Source organism: Miniopterus natalensis, chromosome 10 (genome assembly GCF_054644295.1).
Source record: "Miniopterus natalensis isolate mMinNat1 chromosome 10, mMinNat1.hap1, whole genome shotgun sequence".
NCBI lineage: Eukaryota > Metazoa > Chordata > Mammalia > Chiroptera > Miniopteridae > Miniopterus > Miniopterus natalensis.
The window spans coordinates 24,821,493-24,839,475 of NC_142090.1; positions in this window are offsets into that span (position 1 = coordinate 24,821,493).

A 17,983-nucleotide genomic window follows, 5' to 3' on the forward strand; every position below is an offset into this window, starting at 1 on the left:
TAAGATCCTTCTCTACACATTATAGCTACAGTGCTGTGAGTGTCCTCTAGTTTTCATGAACCTAAATAATATGCAACCATCCTGAAAAGTGTTTTCCAAATTTCATAGTTTAATTGGCAAATGACTCAATTGTTTTCTAAACTTTCTGTATAATTAAGAGCTCTAGAAAGATACTTTTTAAACTGACAAGGACATCTGACTATGTAAAGAAACATCTTCATAAAGACTATATTTTGTTTACACTCAAGGAAGGGAAATTTAGAGAATTTCTGTTTAGTTTGTTGGACTCAATCAACATCCACCAGAAACACCATTTTATCTTCTCTTTCTTATTTTCTGGCTTCCCCTTTTCTTTGATTGCCTACTCCCCCTGTCCCCTAACCCCAAATATAGTTTATGAAAATATTTGTCTTTTGTCTGTCTGTGTGAAAACAGAGAACATGCTTTCCTTTGTCTCCTTTTTCCTTATGCCTGACTTACCATTTCTCTGTGTTATCTTCTATCAAGGGTCACAAGTGTCTACTACTGAAATATCACTAGTAACTATGGAAATGGGAAGGGAAGACAGAAGAGTGTGCATTAACTCTTGAAGACTTTATTCCAGAAATTTGTGTTATTTTTACTCCTATCTCATCAGCTGTTAGAGTGAACTGCAATCCTACCTTGTGGCTACAAGGAGGAGAAACAGAAATGTTGTAGGTCAGAACTAAGAATTACATGAAATTAGTATAACCTATTAATAGCCTACACTTTATCTTTAATGGGAACTCTAAGTGAAATTCTCTAGTTTTAACAAAATCCTCGATCTACAATAATAAAATGTTATTAAAAACACTGAACCATGATTCAGCTTACCACAAAAAGTAACTCATATTATATCTTATGTGATATTTGCTAACTGTCACAATAATTTGGAATGTGCATAAACCACCTTATCTAAAAGCTAGAAAGTGATTTCAGGATGGATTACTTATCTTGTCTCTTAGGTGTTGGGCAAGAATAGTACGCGTTGATGTAATTATTTTTTACTTCCTATGAATTACTCTCACTGTCAGATGTGGGCCCTGGAAATGTAAATGATTTTTTATTCTTACTGGCAAAGTTAAATTTGAATTTCTAATTTTTCAAAGAATAATTTGACTCCAGTTAGCATACACTGAGTAAGGTAGATAAAATTCCTAATGAGTTTTGAAGCATGTTTATGTCTTCTTTGTGCTTGCATAGTTCAGGTGTTAGCCATAGAATCAGAAAGAATGTATACAGAATTTGTGCTCTCCTTCTTTGGCTCTCTTCTTTTTGAAATTTAACTCCTCAGCTTCCAGCAGATGTGATATGGTTTCTGTGGACCTTTTCTTCTGATTCTTTAAGTCAGCAAGTGTGTTTATTAGAGTTTTAGTTGTTTACAAGGTGCAATATAGGACATTTCATAGAGTCAAAGTCATAAAAAGGCATTCAACTAATGTTCTCTTTTTTAAAGATTTTACTTCTCTCTGCTATCTGCCTAAACTCTTCAGTGCATCTTATATATATATTTGCTATCTTCATGAGATTTGCTACAATAGGAGTTACATAGCCACACCTAAAGCATAATTCTTAAACACTTTTAGAATTGCTCTCAAGGAACATTGCAAGAGTAATGGAAGTTAATATATCTCAATCTCTTGACACATTCTATAAAAACTCACAGTTCAATAATAAAAGCCAAAATACGAGTAGGTAACCTGTTGTGGACAATAGTAGCAGGCAGAAGCAGAGTAAAGACTGTTCCCAGAGAGGTGTAGCCTGGCTTGGGGTGTCAGACTCTAAAGAATCAGAATGACATCCATGTATGGCGGGAGCCCAGCAGGAATGTCAACGCCCAATTATAATGTAAAATACATCTTTGTGGAAGGATTGTTTAGTATGGCATATTGTAACTCAGAGTAAGAAGGCATTTAAGTGCAAGGTGTGTACACAATACATAGAGTCAAAGCAGAGAGAGGAAGATGTCCTATTGGGGAAGGATGTAGTAGCAGAGATGGGAGATCAGTTAAATGAGGATGAGGTAAGGTGATAGAATCACAATTGGGGCCCCGTTTCTCACTTTCTCAGAGGAGTTACAAACACAGAAAGGGTACCATGAAGCAACGAGTTGTCAAATTACTTTCAGATAACTCAAGAGAAAGTTTTTTGTATTTAATCTCCAAGGTTTATAAATATTTTTAATTTTTAAATATATTTAAAAATATTTTAAAATACTTTTAAAAGATTTCACTGCATGGTTTGAGATCTGACATGCACAGAAATCAGAAAGTATCACTTCCATCATAAAAACAAGAAAAAAAGAAACTGAAAATTAATGTATTTCCTGGACCCAGCAGAGAACTGAGTTTGCAAGGCAAACCACCATGCAGAAATCTTGAGATACAGGAAAATCCAGAGTCACAGCATAGATGTACTATTTAGAACAGAAGCCACTGAAGCTATAAACTGGTAGGAACACTGGCTTGTAAATATGATGAATTGCTGGAGGCTGAATATACAATATCCTGAAACTGAGAAACTCCTGAGGCTTTTGTATTATGAGGAACAGCGTAATTTTGTAGGTTTTATCTCCTGACAAGTTCTTATGATAAAAATACAAGAGTCTCCCTGACTTCGGAAAGAAAAGGAAAGAATAATCATTCCAAAATATACCCAGAACATTCTATATAAAAGTACTACTCTCTATGGGTAAAGACAGATGTCTCTTCAAAAAATATCTGATTCTAAATCTGGGTAGTAAATATATAAGATAAACCTAGAATATCCTATAGTGTTCAAAAAAAGTTCACTATTATGAATGTATGTCAAAGAGGCATAAAAGCCAACTGAAAAGACCCCCAATGGCCAAAGCTGGAACAATTTAGCAGAAAAGCACTAAAATCATATTATATTATACCCAAATGTATAAAATGAGTATCCATGTGTTTATATTAATACAAGCAAATGATCAACTAAACTAATAGATGAAGTGGAAGAGACACATTTCTCATGCACAATAATTCCAAATAATTTATGTAGATTTTTTTGCCCTTGAAAAGATTGAGTATAACCTCCCACTCCTTAAATTGAGCTGCACTTGTGATTTTCTTCCAAAAATTGCAGTATGGAGAAGGGGTTATGAGTAGATAAAAGTCATTTTACAGCAGAGACATTTGAAAAACACTGCCTCAGCTAGATGACCAAGGTGAGCATCAACAGTAATAAATCATGTTGATACCATGTACCCTTGATAAATGTGAAAAAATGTTCTTTATCTCCATAATCTTCTTCTCTGAAATCTATTTAATCATGACTAAATTGTCACATTTCAATAGAATTGCACACTACAAAACTCCTGATCAGTAATTCTCAAAATTGCCAAGGTGATCAAAAACAAGAAAAGTCTAAGAAATTTAAGCTCCAAGAAATGCTTATACAAAGAGGGTTACTAAATACATTTTGGTATTCTGGATGGGATCTTATAATAGAAAAAAAGATGCTAGTATAACAACTAAGAATCTAAATAAAATATATATTATATTAATATATTAACATTGCCTACTTAATTGTAATAGATGCACCATAAAATGAAAGATGTTAATAATAAGTCCAACTGTGTGTTGTATATATAGGGAATGTCTGTATTATCATCACTTTTGTTAATCTAATTCTGTTACAAAAAAAAGAAAATTTTGTTTTAAAAAATACAAATGAGAATATATCAAACTAAAAAGTTTTTGCACAACAAAAGAAACCATCAACAAAATGAAAAGGGAACTCATTGTTCTGAAGAACATATTTTCCAATAATAAATATGATAAGGGGTTCATTTCCAAAATATATAAAGAATTTATACAACTCAACACTAGGAAGACAAACGACCCAATTTTAAAATAGGCAAAGGACCTGAATAAACACTTCTCCAAAGAGGACATACAGATGGCAAAGAGACATATGAAAAAATGCTCAACATCACTAATCATCAGAAAGATGCAAATTGAATCTACAATGAGGTATCACTTCTCACCTGTCAGAATGACTACCATCAATAAATCAACAAACAAGTGTTGGTGAGGATGTGGAGAAAAGGGAACCCTAGTGAACTCTTGGTGGGAATGCAAAATGGTGCAGCCATTATGGAAAACATTATGGAGTTTCCACAAAAAATAAAAGTTGAACTGCTCTTTGACCCAGTGATCCCACTTCTGGGAATATATACTAACAATTTTGAAACACTAATCAGAAAGAATATATGCAACCCTATGTTCATAGCAATGTTATTTAAAATAGCCAAGATATGGAAACAGCCCAAGTGCCCATCAGTAGATGAGTGGATAAAAAGGCTCTGGTACATTTACACAATGGAATACTATGTGTATGGGAAAAAGAAGGAACTCTTACCTTTTGGGACAGCATGGATAACATTCCCTAGTTGGAAGGGGACAGATTCTGACTTAAAAACAGATGTGAGAAGGAGATTAAATTGGCAGTGGACTGAGTAGAAGCTACACTGACACTCTCCCAGGATCAAACTGGAATTACAACTAAAATAGAGAAAAAACATCCTGAATAATCACCTGCAACTGAAGATGAGGTGGAGAGCACCTTATAACCAGGGACAAAAAGTGGAGATAGCATAGAGACTGGTAGGAAGTGTGGAGGAACGAGGGGGCTTCCTGGGCTCCACAGGCAGCAGCTAAAGGTCCACAAGGATATCTCAACTCTGGGGGGTCCCACTGACGACCCTGAGGTCTAAACCCAAGACTGGGCTTCCTAACCAGGAGCACCAGAGCTAAGAAAGGTACCCACATAACACCTGGCTGTGAAAAGCAACCAGGTTTCTGTCTGCCAGGGAGAAATAGCTGGAACTGCAGGCACCCTCTTAAAGGGCCAACACACAAAGTTTCATGTATAGCCACTCACTTTGGGCTCCAGCAGAGGGAGGGCAGAGTGGACTGGAGCTGAGTGAGGGGAATCTAGGTTTGTGAGCTCTGGAAATAAAGGTCAGATGGCACACCTCTGAAATCCTGTGCTGAATCATTCCCCCATACTGCAGAGGCAGACATTTACCTTCCAAGTAGCTTTTATCTGAGGAGAAAGCAATTTTCCCACACTGCTGGAAAATCTCTCATTCTACCCTGAAGAGTTTCTATAGCTTAAGGCTCATTAAGAGACTGATAACAGTCAGAACCCCACCATGTGGAGTTTCTACAGCCTGAAGCTCATTAGGAGAATCAGATGAATCCACCAGTAGAAACAGGCAGACTTCAGAGTGTTTTAAGCCTTTATCTGAACTGCTTCTGGACTTGGGCCTTGGAAAAGTAGACTTTGCTGTGCATCTTGGTCCTGCCCAAATGCACTAAGCCCCAACAAAGGGTACTTCAATCCTTGGGTTGTTGATAGCACCAAACAGGGTACTCAAGGCGAGTCACAAACAGTGTCTGATATTGGCCTGCACCAGAGGCCATCCAAAAAGACTGAGAGTAGCAGGCCTACCTGATACATAGAAACAAACCCAAATAGGCAGCCAAAAGGGGAAGACAAAAAAGCTAGCCTCAAATGAAAGAACAAGAGATATCTCCAGAAAAAGAGCTAAGGGAAATAGAAATAAGCAATCTATCAGGTATAGAGTTGAAAATACTGATTGTAAGGATGCTCAACAGCATGAAAAAAGATATGGAAAGTATGAAAAAGACCAATCAGAAATGAAGAATGACATAGCAAAAATAAAGAATACATTTGAAGGAATAAACAACAGATTAGAGGAAGCTGAGGATTGTATCAGCAAATTACAAGACAGAGTGGAAAAAAGTCACTCAATCAGAGATCCAAAAAAACACACACCACAATTTAAAAACAGGAGGAGAGTCTAAGGGAGCTGTGGGACAATATGGAATGTAACAATATTCACATCATAGGAGTCCCAGAAGAGATCAAAAGTAATCAAGTGTTAGAAAACCTGTTTAAAGAAATAATGGCAGAAAACTTCCCTAACATAGTCAAGGAAAAAATCACACAAGTTCAGGAGGCTTAGAGAGTCCCATGCAAGAAGAATCCAAAGAGGACCATGCCCAGACACATCATAATTAAAATGCCAAAAATTCAAGACAAAGAGAGGATATTAAGGGAAACAAGAGAAAAGTAACTTGTTACCTACAGAGGAGCTCCCATAAGGCTGTCAGCTGACTTCTCATCAGAAACTCTACAGGTCTGAAGTAAATGGCATGACGTATTTAAGGTAATGCAATACAAGGATCTGAAACCAAAGCTACTCTATCTTGCAGGGCTCATTCAAACTAGATTGTGAAGTAAAGTGCTTCCCAGTCATAAAAAGGCTAAAGGAGTTTATCACAACCAAACCAGCATTGCAAGAAATGTTAAAGGGACTGCTGTAATAATAAGAAGAAATAAAGAGAGAAATATAGTCATAAAGAGTTAAAATGGCAATAATTAAGAACCTATCAATAATAACCTTAAGGACTTTAAGGGAGAGATCAACAGGAATGCAGTTATAGTCGAGGACTTTAACACCCAAAACTGACTTCACTGGATGGACCTTCCAAACAAAAAGTCAACACAGAAACATTGACACTAAATGGCACACTAGCTCAGATTGATTGATTAATTGATATTTACAGAAAATTGCATCTCAAAGATGCAGAATCTAGATTCCTCCCAAGTGCACATGGATCATTTTCAAAGATAGGCCACATGTTAGGACACAAAACAAGTCTCTAGAAGACTTGAAATCATATCAAGCATCTCAGATCACAATGGCATGAAATTAGAAATTAATTGCAGTAAAAACTCTCTAAAATATTCTAACACATGGAGGTTAAATATCATGTTATTAAACAATGAATGGGTTACCAATAAGATTAAAGAAGTCAAAAACTTCCTGGAAACAAATAAAAGTGAACACACAACAGCCCAAAATCTATGGGACACAGTGAAAGCAGTCTTAAGAGGGAAGTTCATAGCACTACAGGCCTACTTCAAAAAACAATAATAATTTTTATTAAACTATCTAACCCTACAACTTAAGGAATTAGAAAGCTCCCCTGTGAAGCCTTTCTGACCAGGGCTTTTGTTTGCTTGGAGCTTTTTATTCCTGCTTTGATTTTGTCAGTTGTTATTAGTCTATTCAGGCTTTATGATTCTTTCTGATTCAGTCTTACATGATCTCACTCATATGTGGAATCTAATAAACAAAACAGACTGAGGAACAAAATAGATCCAGAGACATAGAAGCATGGAACAGACTGATGAATCTCAGTGGAAAGGCAAGGGTGTGGGAGTGGGTGGGAAGAGATTAATCAAAGAAGTTATATGCATATATGTATAACTCATGGACACAGACAATAGTGTGTTGAAAGCCTGGGGGGAGGCGTATGTGGGCGGAGAAGATCAGTGGGGGAAAAAAGGGGGAGTATCTGTAATACTTTAACAATAAAGATAAAATAAATAAATAAATACAGACATTGTTTAGATATCCCTACTATTTGCACAGAAGCTTTACTCTAGCTTAGTTAGGTGTGGTTAAAAACGGATATAGTGGCCTCAGTATTTCAAGGACCTTATTAATTTTTCTTCTTTTTTATGGTAATTTTAATTTCTTCTAAACTATCAGTAAGGAGAAGGGGACACATCTTCTCATCGTCCGCAAAGTAGCCCTCTGCTTGCTTCTGTTTCTTTTCTCTTTCTAACCACATTTCAGTTTCCTATAATTTTTCTTAAGGTGAACAGGACTTTCTACACGAGTGTTCCCACAAACTTTATTTAGTAATTCTGTTGCTTTTGCCCCAGAAACCAGTACTTATATTAATGGAATATGTCAGAATAGGCAGGATTACATATTCTAATAATTAAATTCTTTTACAAACCTATCAGGACCCCAGAGAAAATTGAGAAAAAAATTGCTGGCTCTTCTTTGCCTGAGACCAACTTTTCTCTAAAAGGAGCTGCTAGAATTTCTGGGTTATTCTTGTCTGAATTTCTATTCTAATTTATTTCTAGGTTCCTAAGCAGTGGTCATGGAGCAGATACAGGAGATAGAAGTGGAAGGAAGACAGAGGGGGAAGGCAAGTTCAGACAAGGAAGCTCAAAGAGCATGGATATAGTGGAGGAGCTATAGAAGGGGGGTGGAAAAAGGTATTGGTATTTATTAGTTTCAGAAACCTTTAGTTCAGAGATAGTCTCTAAAAGTTCTTAACTTTGTTTTTTTTTTTTTTTTTTTATAAAGAATTTATCTGTGTTCCTCCTAGATGCTTCTAATTTCCAAATCAAGATACACTCCTCATTCATTCAATTTTATTTTAGAGCCAGCATTTTAAAATTTTGCAGGCAAAAATTAATTTAGGGACCAAAAATCTCTTGCATTTTGACCATTTTATGTTGATACAATTTCTAGATAAATCTTCCCATTTCTGTAAAATACTTGCAAATAAGGTTTCCTAATAGAAGTATTAATGGGGGCTTGGGTCTGAGAGTTTCTGGCCCTGGAGGCAAAATTTCCCATTTTAATTTTAGCTTTATTTTGAGACCTATAGAATGTGAACACATTTCTAGGGATATTGCATAGTGGGTTGAAAGCGTGCTGGTTATGGGCTGAGTCCCAAGGGACTGTTACCCCCCAAGTTATCGCAAACCCTCTTGTGTGTCTTGGTGTCTTCCCCCTCTCCTGCTGTCTAATGCAGCCGTGAAGCCTGAAGACTAAGTAACCAACATTTATGTGTGTGTCCCCAGATGAGTCAGCTATTTAATTACAGTTGCGTTGGAATTCCCTATGGGGTTCCTGCATGTCATGAGGAATGGCCTTGGAAACGTCCACAAAGATTCTTAGTTACCTAAGACTACCCCAAATTCAGGCTGGATGGAGTAAGTGCCCCTTATCTTTGGAGTTCCAGCAAAAGGTTTTATCCAGCAAAAGGTTTTTGTTGACTCTCAGAAAGCAATTCCAATTAAAAATCCAAAGTTAAAAACCAGCCTCCCATTTTTCCTCTAGTCCTACATTAGCCTAGTTCCACAACCTTTAGTTCCACCTTGAGGATTAAAATAAAACAAATAAAATAAAATCAAGACCTTTTACCTTAAAACAGGAAGTTTTCAGAATTTCAACTGAAACTCACCCAAATTCACCTGATACAAAGCGAGAAGCTGATGGGGTACAATGGGCCCCTGCTGGTACCTAGTGTGAGTGTGAGTCTGCAAGGTGGTTCTGGGTTGGTTGGCTCCTTTGGAATCCTGCTGACTACTCCAAGCAGTCAATGTAAGAAACATTCATACCTATAAGAATTTTTATGAGTTTATTTTAACCAAACTGATGACAATTGCCAGGAAATAAAACCTCAATGGATTGAGAACTTGCTGTGGAAAATGGCAGTTCTGCACCTTATTTTGTACATTACAATCAAAAGAGGAGACATAAGTGGGTTACATGAAATCCATTGGTGATAGATTAAGGAGGCAGGAGAAAGCCAGTGAGGAAATCTCTGGGGTTGGATAAAAGTAAAATAATAGACACATCTTTTATATAGGTGGGTACAATATAGGTAAGAGTCAACAATTAAAATGATAACAGAAACAGTGAGGAGACACCTGCTCTCTACTCTAGTGAGGTGGTTGTGCTTTGAGGAGCTGGAGAAAAAGAAATTACTTTGTTATTTCAAATGTTTGTTTATCAGGTAAGTTGTCTTAGCTGCAAAAAGACAACAAGACAAATTCAGTTAAGGCGAAGATTGACCTTTGTTATGGAAAAATACTGCCCTAAAACATGACTACCTGCCATGAACTGCTTTTAGTTAAAAAAGTTTTAATTTCAGCCCTGGCTGGGTGGCTCAGTTGGTTGGAGCATTATTTCATACACCAAAAATTTGCAGGTTTTATCCCTGATTGGGGCTCTTATGGGGGGGGCAACTGATTAATATCTCTCTCTCACATAGATGTTTCTCCATTTCTCTCCCTTCCTCTCCCTCTAAAAATCAATAAAAACATATCCTTGGATACAAAAAAAAAAAAAAAAAGTTTTCAATTCAGACCATTCTATGTGGTTACTTTAGGTCTCTGAGTTGGTAAGGCTGCCACACAGGCCACCCCTGAGCTTGTCAAGTTTAGTATGTGACCCTTTTTTGTCCACACCCATCTGAATTTCACATGCTTTAATGATATTTTTGCTTCCCATAAGTATTACAGTAGGTCTTAATACAAATTGTTCTGTGAATTTAATCTGTAGTATACCAATACATTTCAACATATAGATATTCAATATTGAAATATATCTATATTTCAATATATAGATATTTTCATTTATGACATATGAAACTATTATTTTTTACTTGATTCTTATATAATTTATTATTATAAATGAACTAATATTAAATATACTTTGTATTGTATAGCAAATATTGATTTTACATATCATTTTTATATTCACATAAGAACTCAACAAAATTTTAAAGATAAAAGGGAGTTAGATGATTTTTCAATAAAAGCCACATGTTCTGTTAGATCAACCAGAATTAATTTCCATCATACAGTTAAAATAAATTTCAAGACATATTACATTTCTATTTCAAAAGTGTCTTTGCTGTTTGAGATGCTTTATATGAAGAGTGTGGGGACTGAAAACTGTGGTTTATTTTCAACCATAAATTATGTATTTACATGCAGAAAACTAAATTCCTAATTCCTCTTTTCAAGAGCCCGTTTTCACCTCAATAGGCACATTTTATTAGGCAGGCAAAAACAAACAAACAAACAAAGCAAAAAAACAGTGTGAACAGTGTGTATAACCACGTCCTTGCCTACCCACTTCAAGCAGAGGAATTTCAGTATCTACCTTTCCCACTGTTCTTTCTTCCCTCCTTCCCCCTCTTGCCCCCATCATCTTCCTTCCTTCTGCCCCTCTTGTCCTCACATCCTCCCTTCCCTCATCCCTTTTCTCCTTCCTCCTTTCTTTAAATATGCTCCTAAAAGCCTTCATCTTTTATTCTCAAGCTCTAATTTCTCTGGTATTTTTATGTTTTAAAGATTCAGTGAATGATTCCACCTTATGTCAAAAATGAAAAATTGTAGGAACTTCATAAAATTAGCTCAATAAATGAATAAAGTTTATGTCTATTTCCCATTCTGGTAGGATCTACTCTACCAGAATTTTTGATTCCAAATTACTGAATGGTCCTTCTCTTGACTCATACCTGAACCAGCAATCTGGGGTCAAAGCTGATTCTATTGCCTTTAGGTCCACAGCACATCAGAATCATATATTGCTGATTCTAAATTCTTCATACTTCTTGAGTATTTTCAATCTTTAAATTTTTACCTAGATTTAGGCTAGCACATCATTTTGTACCTGGCCAAAGTACACATGAATGCCTGTCCAAGTAGTACCCTTTGAAGCCATTTCTCCATGAATCAGCCAAAGTAAGTTTTTGTTAAATTTAATGCCCATGTTTTTTTTCTTCAATTAAAACCATCAGGCTATCTCCATTGTCTTCAAAATAAAGCTATAACTCTTAAAATGGTAGCACTGTGTATGCTGATGCTTTTTAACTTAGCTTGGTATCACTTCTCAGGGATGTATTTGGAAAAGTAGGATTATTTTTAGATGTCACAACATCTAGGGGATGATAATGACATTTCGTATTTAGAAGTAAAGGATATTAACACTCCCACCAACAGTACACAGGGGTCCCAAGTTCTTCATACTTTTACCAACACTTATTATTTTCTTCTGTATTTTATTTTTTTATAATGGCCATCCTAATAGATATAAGGTAATAACTTACTGTGGTTTGATTTGCATTTCCTTGATGGTTAGTGATGTTTAATATATTTTTATATACTTAGTCATTCATATGTCTTCTTTTAAGGAATGTATATTTAAGCCTTTTGCCCATTATTAAAATTATTTTATTTATTTTTTGTTTTTATGTATTTTATTTGTCTATGTGAGAGTGTGTGGTGTTTGCTCTCAAGTTGTAGAAATCCTTCATATATTTAGGACATTAATGTTTTATAAGATATTTGGTTTGAAGATATTTTCTTCCCTTATGTAGGTTGCATTTCCACTCTGTGGATTGCTTCCTGTGCTGTTCAGAATCTTTTTGATTTGATGTAGTTCCAGTTGTCTGTCTCACTTTTGCTGCCTGTACTTTCGGGTGTAGCCACTATGGAAAGCATTGTGAAGGTTCTTCGAAAAATTAAAATTAGAACTGCCATTTGATCCAACAATCCCACTTCTAGGAATTTATCCAAATAAATTGAATCAGGATCTCAAGGAGATATTTGCACTCCCGTATTCATTGCAGCATTATGCACAACAGTCAAGAGGTAGAAACAACCTGAAATGTCCATCAATAGACAAATTGATAAGAAAAATGTGATTGATGTTATATATAAAATGAAATGTTATTTGATCTTAAAAAGAATGAAATCCTGTCACGTTATGACATGGAAGAACCCGCAGAACATGGGGCTAAATAAAATTAGCCAGTCACAGAAGGACAAATACTGCATGATCCACTTATCTGAGGTATCTAAAATAATTCATAGAAGCAGAAAATAAAATGGGGTTGCCAGGGGCTGATGGGATAGAGAAATGGGAAGTTGCTATTCAATTGGTATGAAGTTTAATTCATGCAGGATGAATAAGTTCTACATATCTGTTGTATAACATTAAGCTTATAGTTAACAATACTGTACGCTTAGAATGTATTAAGAGCAGATCTCATGTTATGTATCTTTTAGCACAATTTATAAAAAGGCAAGGATGTTAAATATATTGGAGAGCCACATACCTTGTAAAAGTATCCGCTCTAAACACCAAAATCGACAACATTGAAAAACACTGAGCAGTGACAGATATAATACCAAAAAAGGCATATATAAGATAATTATAGACATAGGGTTTTTTTTAGGATAAATTTATGTAACTAGAGAAATCAAAGATGAGTTGATTTTTTTCTATATGTTGCATTTCTAGTGCTGACACAATGTTTAGTTAATGTTTTAATTTTTATTATTTCATCTGAATGATTTGTAGGCATTTAAAGGTGAAAAATACATAAAAATCTAAAAGATCTTTTGAAAAGTTTTCTGTCTGGATGTAAATGCAGCAGTGTTTTCTGAGTATATGAGATGACCATGGAAAAGTTCAGTCATGGAAAAAAAGAGAACATATTCCAGCTTTTGAAAAACTGTTGCACTGAATAGAGGAAGGGTAAAAGACTAGACAACAAAGAAAAGAGAGGAAAGAGATACAGGAAGGAGAAATGCCCTAAAATTTTGTTAATGCAAAAAATCTCATGTGTTTCCATTTAAAGGACAGGTCATGTCAAGTGCTTCCAAGAGGTTAATGATGTATGCAAGGTTCAAAATGGTCTACTTGATTAATTAATTATAGAATGCTCTGCACAGAGTCAATATTCCAAAAATTTTGTCAAATGACTCATTGGTGAACCTGAAGAGGACAATTTTATGACAATAAAAGTTTGAGTATAAAGTGAGGGATTAAAACAGAAATCTATTCAAGAAAATTGGTTATAGGAATAGATTGAAACAATGGGTGGTGATTTGAAGTGAGAGGATACGAAGTGAAATATTTTTGTTTACTAAGGTTTGGAATTGAAGTTGTAAATCTTTAGTTAATATGTATGTATGGGGGAACTACCTGTCCTAGGCTCTGTGCAGGACTGTATCACAGGCATATTTGTAATGGTGCGTGCACATACAGGGAAACATAGGTTCAGCATTCTACAGAATTACTTACTCATTTATCTTTCAAAATCAGAAGGCATCATGTTGAAAACTATCTGCTATAGCTCTATGAATGTTATAGCACTTTTGGCAATCTAATGTGCTCCCCAGAAATTTGACCTGCCTTCTAGAGATAGTGTTTCAGGATTTATAGCTATAAAAATATCCCTCCTTGTTTTATGTAATCTCTTTTATCATTTAAGGGTTCCCAGTAGTCCAAAAATATATGTCCAATAACTTTAGGTTGAGTAACATATCTCTAAGGAGGTAAGGTGGAAGACTAACCTGTAAAAATGAATTTTGTTCATATCTCCAACCCTAATCATTTAAGAGACTTTTATGTTGCATTGTTCTGAAACCCTCTGTAGAACATATCTAATAAACATTCACAAATAATACATCATTACAATAAAAAAATTCAATATACATTCATAGTTTCATGCCCTGTGCCAAGTGCTGTATATGCAAAGATAGAGGAAACAGTTGGCCCCGCTGTCATGGAGCTTGCTGCTGGATCACTCAAGAACCACACAACAGCAGAATTCAGTTCATGAAACCTTTGTAAAATTCTACAGACAGAAATACTCTTTTTTTTTCTTTTTTAAAAAATATATCTTTATTGATTTCAGAGAGAGGAAAAGAGAAGGAGAGAGAGAGATAGAAACATCAATGATGAGAGAGTCATTGATCAGCCACCTCCTGCATGCCCCTGACCAGGAATCGGGCCCACAACCAGGGCATGTGCCCTGACTGGGACTCGAACTCTGATCTCCTGGATCCTAGGTCGATGCTCAATGGCTGAGCCATGCCTGGCTGGGCAATCTTTCTTATGATTTATAGCTACTCATGTGCACCACTATTAAAATACTTAATGATCTGACTTTCTGTTGATGTATTTATGTGTCAATTGTTCCTCATAGATGATGCACTATTGAATAGTTATACATCTACATAGAAGATATTGATAAATGTTATTTAAAATTCAATAAAGCTCATATATTTTATTGTATTAAGTAAACTACACTGTATTCCTAAATCACTAAGAGACTACTGAGTTTGGGTCTCAGAAATATTCTAAACTCTAATAAAAACAGAGTTTTGCTCTAACTATTCAGGCAATAGATTTGTAGTACAATGTTGTTTGCTATATTACCATTTTGACCACAAAGGAACATAAATAAGACCTTAATAATACCTTTATCTTACATTGGGTTAATCATAAGTAGGAAAGTGTTGAATCCCAGTAGCATTTGTGGTCAGGAATATCGTCCCTAAAACTTGAAGAAAGTGTTTTGTGAATGCCTTTTATTTAAGGATCAGGCTCATTTATAGTGGTGCATTTCACCTATTTGGCAGTGACTATCAAATTATATATTCTTACTCTTGGGGAATGTAGTGATATAATCTTCCCTCTTACAAATTATAGCCTTTTCCTGAGAGAGTTAGACATAGTCTTAATAATTCAACCTCTGTCCTATGAAGTTGTCTGAGAATAAGTTTATGTATTGGGTTATAGGATTATATATGTAGGGAGGTTTGAATAACTATTTTATCTGTTGTTCTTATGCAGAATTTTTAGTTCCATCAGCTTAGTTTCAGGAATATGGGATCATTTTGATTACGTAGATTTAATAGGCTGTTAAATATAATTCTTCTTATTTTCTCAGTTGGCAGAGGGTCCAAAATGGAAAGCAAAGTGATACATTGCAAGGAATTCCACATTATGGTGAGATGGGTGTCCACCTTTTCCATTAAAGACATGTTAAGGAAGCGAACAATATTGGGCTCTACAAGGATTAGTTAATTGGCACATTCAGCTTATGTAAAAAGTTGAAGGAGCCAAGACAGTGTTCTTGGAAGAGAATAGTTAATGTGCTAGTTCATCTCCTCCAAGGGGAAAGGGAATGATGGCTCCTCCTTTCTCCTCATAAAGTTGGACATGTTTACACTGAAGTTTAAGAAACAAAGGTTTTATGTGTGATTTAAATATGATTTATTAAAAGGCCAGAAGCTTTGCTGGACCTACAGGGAGAGTAAAAGGAAGTGCCTGCGAGTTGCCTTGTCACTCATTGGACAAGGTGCATGACTCTAGGCCCTTGTCTCTGCAGAGGATAGACAGAGATAACAATGGCTCATCTTAACAGGATTTTATCCTGGGGAATAGACAAAGGTTTCCTAATGGAATGGTGGATGACAGGAAGCCAAGAAAAGAATGTAAAGTGGCTAAAGGACAAAGAGGCCTTATCAGATCCAAAGCAAATTAATTTAGACTTTTTCAGCTGGGATGGCAAAGGAATCTCAAGAAGTGACTCACAACATGGGACACAGCTCCTGGATATAAACATAAGAGTGGATCCCTAGCCTCTGATCCTTCTTCAACCTCACATCCCTCACCCAGACACTAGCAGAGTGAGAAATAGAAGTCAGTGTCTGAGAAATGAAGTACAGTGAGAAGACAGAAGAGCCAGCCAACTATCTTGTTACAATTTCCCAAGCAAATTTCCTAGCTCTGTGGAGAGGAAAGAATTAACTTTGAAAGGAGTTGGAAGTTTTTGCATTAATCTGACTCCCATTAAATACTGATATATGAGTATTTGTATGACTTAAAGTACAAAGTCATACAAATATGACTATTGCCTATATTTAGTCATATTCTGTCATTAAATATTCTGTTATTAAATCCAGGGACAGGAAAGGAGGAATACAAAGAGAAAACTAAATGTTCATTGATAGGAAAGGTTAAAAAATAATAATAATAACTTGTCTTTGCGTCCTACTGAGTCCAATTTATGCAATAAAACTGTTAAACAACAGGTTTTCAAAGTGATCACTTTTTCAGAAGATACAATTACAATAAGTATCAGAATTTCAGGGATTATAATCCCATAGGTATTATCTTAATTTTCTAATTCATTTTATACTAGGCCTTTAAAATCAAAATAGACAACAGAGTTGAGCATTTGACATATTTGGCTAGACCATACATTTTTAAAAACTGCATAGGAGAAAAAGTTGGTGGATTTAGCTTATAGATTCTGAAATTTTGTAAATCGCATAGCTAGTTTAAAATTTTTGATAGATTAATATATTTGAAAATACTGAAGTTGACAAATTATTGTATTTATTGGTTTCTGTGTCAAATTATAATTTCCTCATCAAAATCATGCCTTATCATATATAATGACATAGAAAAATCATACAATATACACAATATATTGTTAAGCAAAAAATCTGGAAGCCAACTGTATTAGTCAGGGTTTAATCAGAAGACAGGAACTATATAGTAATTGGAATAAAAAATATAATATTGAGAATTATTGAGTTTAAAGAAGGGATTAACTACAAACAGTAAAGAATACAGAAATATAGGCAATAGTCATTGTCTTTAGAGCTCAAGGCATAGCCCCTAAGGAAGGACAAAATTTGGAAGATGCCCTCACCCCAGTTGCCTATCAGGCCACATTGCAGAGGGTGCGGGTCTGGCCCTGGATGGTAGAAAAGTTTTCTGAGGTGACACAAGCCAAAGCTGGCAAGCAGGAGTACCCTGCGAAGGACCTGCCAGACTGACTGCGAAACTGCTCATAGGGGTGGTGCTGCTGGAATCCGCTGAGGTGACTGCCCTGGCTGCCTCATATGCAGCTGGCACATGGTAGAAGGCAGAAAACAGGCGGTCCAGAATTGAAAAGTGCTTTCTCCACCAGTGTCCTTCTGGCGCCACCTACTGACCAAGCTTAATTATTGTTCCATCTGGGTAAGGAGAAATAGTTGCCGAGTTCAGAAAGGCAATGAAAAAATGGATTAGCGGCTGCGATAACTGACATGCCAACTTTATTATTGAAAATGTATAAAATCTGAAAGAATTACATATGGGTCAATGACTAGATATGTAGAGATATAAAATATTTTGCACATGGGAATCTGAAAAATATTTCATAATGTTATAAATGATATATTATTTAGTACAGGCAATTAATAGGACAGTACACATACTATGTTTTATTTTCATAATTTAAAAAGAAGCCAGTGTGGCTCAGTTGGTTGAATGTCATCCCACGTACCAAGAGGTCTTTGGTCTGATTCCCTGTCAGGGCACACTCTCAGATTTCAGCTTGATCCCCAGTACAGGGCATGCAGGATGCAGCCAATTGATGTTTCTCTCTCATTGATGTTTCTATCTATCGCTCCCTCTCTCTTCCTCTCTCAGAAATCAATAAAAGCATATATA